Consider the following 8,426-nt stretch of genomic DNA (forward strand, 5'->3'; position numbering starts at 1 on the left):
CATAACCAGCGAAGAAATTGAATCAGTCCTCAAAAATCTCCCAACAAATAAGAGTCCAGGACCAGATGGCTTCCCAGGGGAGTTCTACCAGACGTTTAAAGCAGAGATAATACCTATCCTTCTCAAGCTATTCCAAGAAATAGAAAGGGAAGGAAAACTTCCAGACTCATTCTATGAAGCCAGTATTACTTTGATTCCTAAACCAGACAGAGACCCAGTAAAAAAAGAGAACTACAGGCCAATATCCCTGATGAATATGGATGCAAAAATTCTCAATAAGATACTAGAAAATCGAATTCAACAGCATATAAAAAGAATTATTCACCATGATCAAGTGGGATTCATTCCTGGGATGCAGGGCTGGTTCAACATTCGCAAATCAATCAACGTGATACATCACATTAACAAAAAAAAAGAGAAAAACCACATGATCCTGCCAATCAATGCAGAAAAGGCCTTTGACAAAATTCAGCACCCTTTCTTAATAAAAACCCTCAAGAAAGTCAGGATAGAAGGAACACACTTAAACATCATAAAAGCCATTTATGAAAAGCCCACAGCTAACATCATCCTCAACGGGGAAAAACTGAGAGCTTTTTCCCTGAGATCAGGAACATGACAGGGATGCCCACTCTCACCGCTGTTGTTTAACATAGTGCTGGAAGTTCTAGCATCAGCAATCAGACAACAAAAGGAAATCAAAGGCATCAAAATTGGCAAAGATGAAGTCAAGCTTTCGCTTTTTGCAGATGACATGATATTATACATGGAAAATCCGATAGACTCCACCAAAAGTCTGCTAGAACTGATACATGAATTCAGCAAAGTTGCAGGATACAAAATCAATGTACAGAAATCAGTTGCATTCTTATACACTAACAATGAAGTAACAGAAAGACAAATAAGGAAACTGATCCCATTCACAATTGCACCAAGAAGCATAAAATACCTAGGAATCAATCTAACCAAAGATGTAAAGGATCTGTATGCTGAAAACTATAGAAAGCTTATGAAGGTAATTGAAGAAGATATAAAGAAATGGAAAGACATTCCCTGCTCATGGATTGGAAGAATAAATATTGTCAAAATGTCAATACTACCCAAAGCTATCTACACATTCAATGCAATCCCAATCAAATTTGCACCAGCATTCTTCTCAAAACTAGAACAAGCAATCCTAAGATTCCTATGGAACCACAAAAGGCCCCGAATAGCCAAAGTAATTTTGAAGAAGAAGACCAAAGCAGGAGGCATCACAATCCCAGACTTTAGCCTCTACTACAAAGCTGTCATCATCAAGACAGCATGGTATTGGCACAAAAACAGACACATAGACCAATGGAATAGAATAGAAACCCCAGAACTAGACCCACAAATGTAAGGCCAACTCATCTTTGACAAAGCAGGAAAGAACATCCAATGGAAAAAAGACAGTCTCTTTAACAAATGGTGCTGGGAGAACTGGACAGCAACATGCAGAAGGTTGAAACTAGACCACTTTCTCACACCATTCACAAAAATAAACTCAAAATGGATAAAGGACCTGAATGTGAGACAGGAAACCATCAAAACCCTAGAGGAGAAAGCAGGAAAAGACCTCTCTGACCTCAGCCATAGCAATTTCTTACTCGACACATCCCCAAAGGCAAGGGAATTAAAAGCAAAATGAACTACTGGGACCTTATGAAGACAAAAAGCTTCTGCACAGCAAAGGAAACAACCAACAAAACTAAAAGACAACCAACGGAATGGAAAAGATATTTGCAAAGGACATATCGGACAAAGGGCTAGTATCCAAAATCTATAAAGAGCTCACCAAACTCCACACCCGAAAAGCAAATAACCCAGTGAAGAAATGGGCAGAAAACATGAATAGACACTTCTCTAAAGAAGACATCCGGATGGCCAACAGGCACATGAAAAGATGCTCAACGTCGCTCCTCATCAGGGAAATACAAATCAAAACCACACTCAGATATTACCTCACACCAGTCAGAGTGGCCAAAATGAACAAGTCAGGAGACTATAGATGCTGGAGAGGATGTGGAGAAACGGGAACCCTCTTGCACTGTTGGTGGGAATGCAAACTGGTGCAGCCACTCTGGAAAACAGTGTGGAGGTTCCTCAGAAAATTAAAAATAGACCTACCCTATGACCCAGCAATAGCACTGCTAGGAATTTACCCAAGGGATACAGGAGTACTGATGCATAGGGGCACTTGTACCCCAATGTTTATAGCAGCACTCTCAACAATAGCCAAATTATGGAAAGAGCCTAAATGTCCATCAACTGATGAATGGATAAAGAAATTGTGGTTTATATACACAATGGAGTACTACAGGGCAATGAGAAAGAACGAAATATGGCCCTTTGTAGCAACGTGGATGGAACTGGAGAGTGTGATGCTAAGTGAAATAAGCCATACAGAGCAAGACAGATACCATATGTTTTCACTCTTATGTGGATCCTGAGAAACTTAACAGAAACCCATGGGGGAGGGGAAGGAAAAAAAAAAAGAGCTTAGAGTGGGAGAGAGCCAAAGCATAAGAGACTCTTAAAAACTGAGAACAAACTGAGGGTTGATGGAGGGTGGGAGGGAGGGGAGGGTGGTTGATGGGTATTGAGGAGAGCACCTTTTGGGATGAGCACTGGGTGTTGTATGGAAACCGTTTTGACAATAAATTTCATATATTGAAAAATAAAATAAAATAAAATAAAATCATAACCTTTCCCCTGAGTTCAAACTTAAATATTCAATTGATTACTAAATACACACCAACCTCAGTATGACCTATATTAACATGACCACAACTGAAATCAATATCCCCACCTTCAAACCTGTTCCTCTCAGAAAGTTTTACAGTCACCTACCCCAGTATAAGTAATCAAAAATCTAGACATCATCCTTAAGCGCCTCTTTTCCCTTAACTCCATTTGCCTTATGTAGTCACAAAGTCACCAGATTCCAAGAAGAAATTCTTCTGATAATTTCTCAAATTTGGGGTGCCTGGCTGGCTCTGTTGGAAGAGTGTGCAGCTCTTGATTTCGGGGTTGTGAATTCAAATCCCATATTCGGTATAGATATTACTTAATAAACAAATATTTAAGAAAACAGTTTCTCAAACTTACTTTTAATACATTCACCTCTCACCTACCAAGGTAATCATTTAGACTTGCATTGTTGACTGAATTCATTATTCTCCAGATGAAGTCCAAACCCTTTATCATGTGTTACAATGACCACTCCTTCTGTCATTTCAAAACTTGAACTTGATGTTGAAATAATATTGAGTGCACCTTTCCCAGGCTAAGTTCCTCCTTCTAAATACAAATAATGGCAGCAATCTTGGGACATACTATGTCACCAACACATATGCAAATTGGTTAGTCTGGGAATCTCCTAGAGCTATTGATTGCCCAGGGAAATTATACACATCCAATACTTGGCCACTGGGACTTGGCAATCCTTACTTCTTAATTCCTGGGATTACGGGGTATCATACAGGCTTTTACTAGATAAGGACAGGAAGGATGAGGTTATCTATCTTTATCTCATCCTGAAAAAGATGATATTTGGTGATTTCATTATAATCCCAGGAAGCCAATCTTTGTGAAAAGGACAGGCTAAATATTATGACTACATTTTCCAACCCATACAGAGAAGGGGATGGAGTGAAGGGAGGAGATGCAGATTGCTGATTTTGGGTAGGTCAGACATTTCCCCTAAAGATATGGGTTCCCATCATCAATCATTCCTGAGCATTGAGAAGATAAGGAGATTGTGGGCTGGGCAGTGAGGAAGGGGATATGATAAAAAACAATAAAGATAGCAATGAAAGTGTCAAAATGAACAATCTGCCAAATTTAAAATTTTTGGAAGCTGTCAATTAAATGATATTCCCTTAAACCTGGATAAATCCAGATTAAGAAAGACAAAGTTGTGCTATTTGATTAACAGATTGTGTTTCTCTACTAGCCCAAACATAAACTCTGGTGTCTTTCAGTGGATTGCAGGATATCACAGTATGTACACATTGGAGTGGGAATTTTAAGATGACTGCAAGAGAAGTACTTTGCCAGAGGCTGGAAGAGATGGCAAGTGAAACGAAAGGGTGCACGGGTGTTGTAGGTTATGTTTGAACCTTCTGCTGTCGTTTACCAGCTATGTGGCTTTGGGGATTATCACTTAATCTCTCCAAGTCTTTGTTTTCTTCTCTGTAAAATGAGGAACATAATAGTACCCGAATCAGGGGTGTCTGGGTGGCTCAGTTGGTTGAGCGTCTGACTCTTGGTTTCAGTTCAGGTCATGATCTCGCAGCTTCATGGGTTTGAGACCTGCATCAGGCTCTGCACTGGCAGTGCAGAGCCTGCTTGGGATTCTCTCTCTCTCTCTCTCTGCCCCTCCCTCACTTGCACTGTCTCTGTTTCTTCCAAAATAAATAAATAAACTTTCAGAACAACAACAAAAATAGTACCTGAATCAAAGGGTGACTATGAATTTTAAGTGGGATCAATATCTGTATTTTCTCGGTATAGAGCCTGACACTTGGCAAGAACTTGATAAGCGAGTGATATTCTAACTACTGCTGTTGCTGTTATTACTAAGTATTCTTAAGGAGAAGAATCTAGACTCTCTGAGGTCCTTTGCTTGCTTCTCCAACTCACTTGAAACTGCTACGAAGGTTTATCCTCCATCCCCGGGTTCGAAACAAAGCCCCCCAGAGGCCACAGAAACTGAGTCTGTGGTTCATCATTCAACAATGCCCCTCTCCCCTTCTTTATTGTCTCCAAAGACAATCCCCATGGTCTTGATTTAAAAATGATTTTAGGGGGCACTTGGGTGGCTCAGTCGGTTAAGCATCTGACTTCAGCTCAGGTCACGATCTCACAGTCCGTGAGTTCGAGCCCCATGTCAGGCTCTGTGCTGACAGCTCAGAGCCTGGAGCCTGCTCTGTGTCTCCCTCTCTCTCTGCCCCTCCCCTGCTCATGCTCTCTCTCTGTCTCAAAAATAAATAAAAACATTAAAAAATTTTAAAAAAATGATTTCATTACTTGATTCTAGGAACACTCGATATCCCCACAAACACGAGCCATGGGGAAGGGACACTTCTTTGGAGGTGCCTACACTGTCCTCATACCTATGTTCTGAGGTCTGTAGATGCCACAGGACAGACAAAATCCCTAGGCCAGTGTCTGGCATGTGGCAAATACTCAATAAATGGATATTCCCCTCCTCTGATCATGCCTGGTTTGGGGTGACTTGGGGAGGCCTCCAATGTCCCAACCACGTGCACATGCCTCTCTGTATAGAGGCCGGTCCAGGGGTGAGATGGAGGGTCTTGACCTTTCATTTCCTTCCTAAGATCCAGGATTCTGCTGGACTCTGCCACTGTCTGTTTATCTGCCTATCTGTGGGAGTCATTATCAGTCCCCCTCCCTCCTCCCTTTCTCCTACTTTTCCAGTCTTTCATCATTTTTCTTCATCAGTCTCTCTTATGTGTTTATCAAGTGTTTTATTTCCTTTCTCCCTCCCTTCCTCCCTCCCTCCCTACCTTCTCACCTCCCTTCCTCCCTTCCTCCCTCTTCCTTCCTTCTTTCTTTCCCTCTAATTCTCTTTCTTCCATCCCACCTTCCCTCCCTCCCTCCCCCTCTTTCTCAATTGCTTTCTTTTGCTGTTTTATTTTTCTCTCTTATTTTTCTTTTTTCTCTGTTCCCCTCTCCTTCCCTCTCTTTCATTCCCTCCCTTTATTCTTTCAATATCTAACATGAGATTTTATGCTGTAGCCAGGGAAAGACAAATATTGGATGTCTTTTCATAAGAATTCTCATATACCCAGAAGAAGGCAGAAGGCCCAAAGGAAAATGGAAGTAAATAGAAGAAGGGCAGGGCCCAAAAGGGTGTCCTTGCAGGTCTCACTGGGCCCCAGCTTGCCCAGAATTCTACCACTCCTGTTCTTGAAGCTTCTTCTGCTGGATTTTCCCTGTGACCGTTTTGGGCAAGTCTGAGACAAACTCCCCTGTTGGGAGAGGTCAATCCAGTGTGGGCCATCTGTGACCCCAGTGGGGCTGAATTTTTCAGAAGAACTGCTCAGGGGAAACTCTTGAGGCTGGAGGCTGTAGGTGAGTGAGGGCAGCCTCTAGAGAATAAGGAGCTTCAGAAAGTGTTCTGGGACAAGGACAAGAAGAGAATGACTGGAACAGTACATAAAGGTCTACTCCATGGTGTCTGACATACTCTAGAACAGGGGAGAGCAGCACAGCAAACACAACACTGCACAGTCAGACACCTGAGCTTTGACCTCACACTCTCTGGGCTGCAGTCTCTCCCCTACAACCCACCTGACTTTGGACAGGTCACTTGACTTTTCTGAGACAATTTCCCCACTGACTTAACTGGAGGATAGTGACAACTTTGTTGGGTTGTTGTGAGGATAAAATAAATTTACACAGGCTAAGTTCTTAGCATGCGTAAACACTAGAAATATCTTAGCTGTAGTTATTAGCTTGGACTAGAGACACTAGATATTTAAGAGTTACAAAACCCAACTTTGAATTCCAGCTCAGCCATTTCTTGTTGGTGTGCCCTTGGCAAAACTATAAAATCTCTCCAATTTCATTTTTCTCACCTGTAGGGGAAAACATGTTTGATGTCGGGACTCTTCCATCTCTAACATTCCTGAATCCTAGGACTGTGAAGACAGTTCACAGAGACTTCCTGTTACAAGGCTTAGCTTTGCCAGGGCTTTGGTCTTACAGTCAGATAGCCTTAGGTCTGATAAATAACAACAGGGATACTGATATGGAAAAAGTTACCTTCTTAACAGCTGATGTGGTAAATTTCCAGAGGCAAGACTGACTTTGTGGATGAAGGAGTTTGTTAAAATCACAATGGGATGGAGCAGAGATTGGCAAACTATAGCCTGTGGGCAAAATCCAGCCCTCCTCCTGTGTTTGTAAATACAGTTTTATTGAAATACAGCTATACCCATTCATTTCCAATGGTCTCTAGTGGCTTTAGCACTACAAGGGCTGAGTTGAGTTCCTAAAATATTTACTAGTTGGCCCCTGGGGTGTAGATAGAGGGTAGAGAGTAGCCTCACAGGAGACCCAGGGAGTGTTTGGTCCCTGGAAGGAGGGAAGAGGTAGAAAGAATGCTGCCCAAACATTCTAGAGGAGAGACTTGTAAAAAAACACATCTATTAAGTAATATGACTGTGGATCCACTGGATCCTCCAAAATATTCATTTACAACTCAAAATTCATAATATATTGGGTATGATTGGATTTTTAGTTTCCTTTTAAAATACTACATGCTTAGTATGTGCTAGTCTTCTAAGTGCCTTATGTCTTACAAATATTAGCTCTTCTTAACAACCTGTGAAGGAGTAACATCATTATCCCCATTTCACAGATAAGGGAGCTGAGGCACAGTGAGATTGTTAAGTAGGCAATGGAGATGAATTTTGGATGCAACTGTCTAATTCCAGAGACTGTGCTAGGACTGACTGCCTCACAATGAATTTGAGGCTGAAAGTCTGTGGTGGGCTCTTTGATGTGCTGCCCACTCCCACCCCACCCCCCCGTAAGAATGATTTAACCCTCCCACCCCACTGCCAGACCTCTTAGGGGAGTGCTGCAGCCAAAGAAAGCTTCCTCTCCCAGGGCCATATTCCCATCCCAGTGCAGCCTGCAACCATGCCTGATCTACATAGGGCTATAAAGCACCCTCCCAACTTGCCTGCAGCTCAGAAAACTCTGAAAGGTCATCCTACCTGCAGAACTCCCCATGGGGGTGTTTGAGGTCCCCAGTGTGACTACATCACAGTGCACCTTCGCCTGTTGCCCAATCCTGCCCCTTCCCTTCCTTTCATTTCCCTTCCCTTCCTTTCTCTTTCTTTCTTCAAGTGTTGATCCCAAAGCACTCCCTAATAAACCTCTTGCATGTTAATCTCCTTCCCAGAGTTGATTTCTCAGAAAATCCACGTAGGACAATTACCCTGTGGTGACAAAGCATCAGTGAGCTTCTGGATTATGTACAGATTTCATTAGCTTTAGGCTTAACATAGCTGCTCTCATCTATACCCTAGACTCAAAAATACTTTTTTTTTTCCCTTTCCCTGGGGCAAACTCCTATCTTGCACCCACTTCCAAAAACTGGGACCCCTTCAGTGTCAACCGCCATGCTTTAGTTCCCTGCCCTAGAGTGAACACAGGTATATAGTGGATTCTGTGCTTTTTGCCTTTTCTGGTAAGAGCACCCCTGTTTTCCTGTGGAGAGCTATGCCTCTCTCCCTCAGTCCATATCATGGGTGTAAGTCTGTCTTTTCTCCATCTTTCCTGCACTTGCTTTAGAGGTGATCACATGACCCAGAACTGGCCAATCAGAGTGTTCCATCACCCTGCTTAAGAGATTGATTTAATGATGG

The sequence above is a fragment of the Herpailurus yagouaroundi genome, unplaced genomic scaffold, assembly GCF_014898765.1.
Source record: "Herpailurus yagouaroundi ecotype Mexico unplaced genomic scaffold, PumYag 222, whole genome shotgun sequence".
Lineage (NCBI taxonomy): Eukaryota > Metazoa > Chordata > Mammalia > Carnivora > Felidae > Herpailurus > Herpailurus yagouaroundi.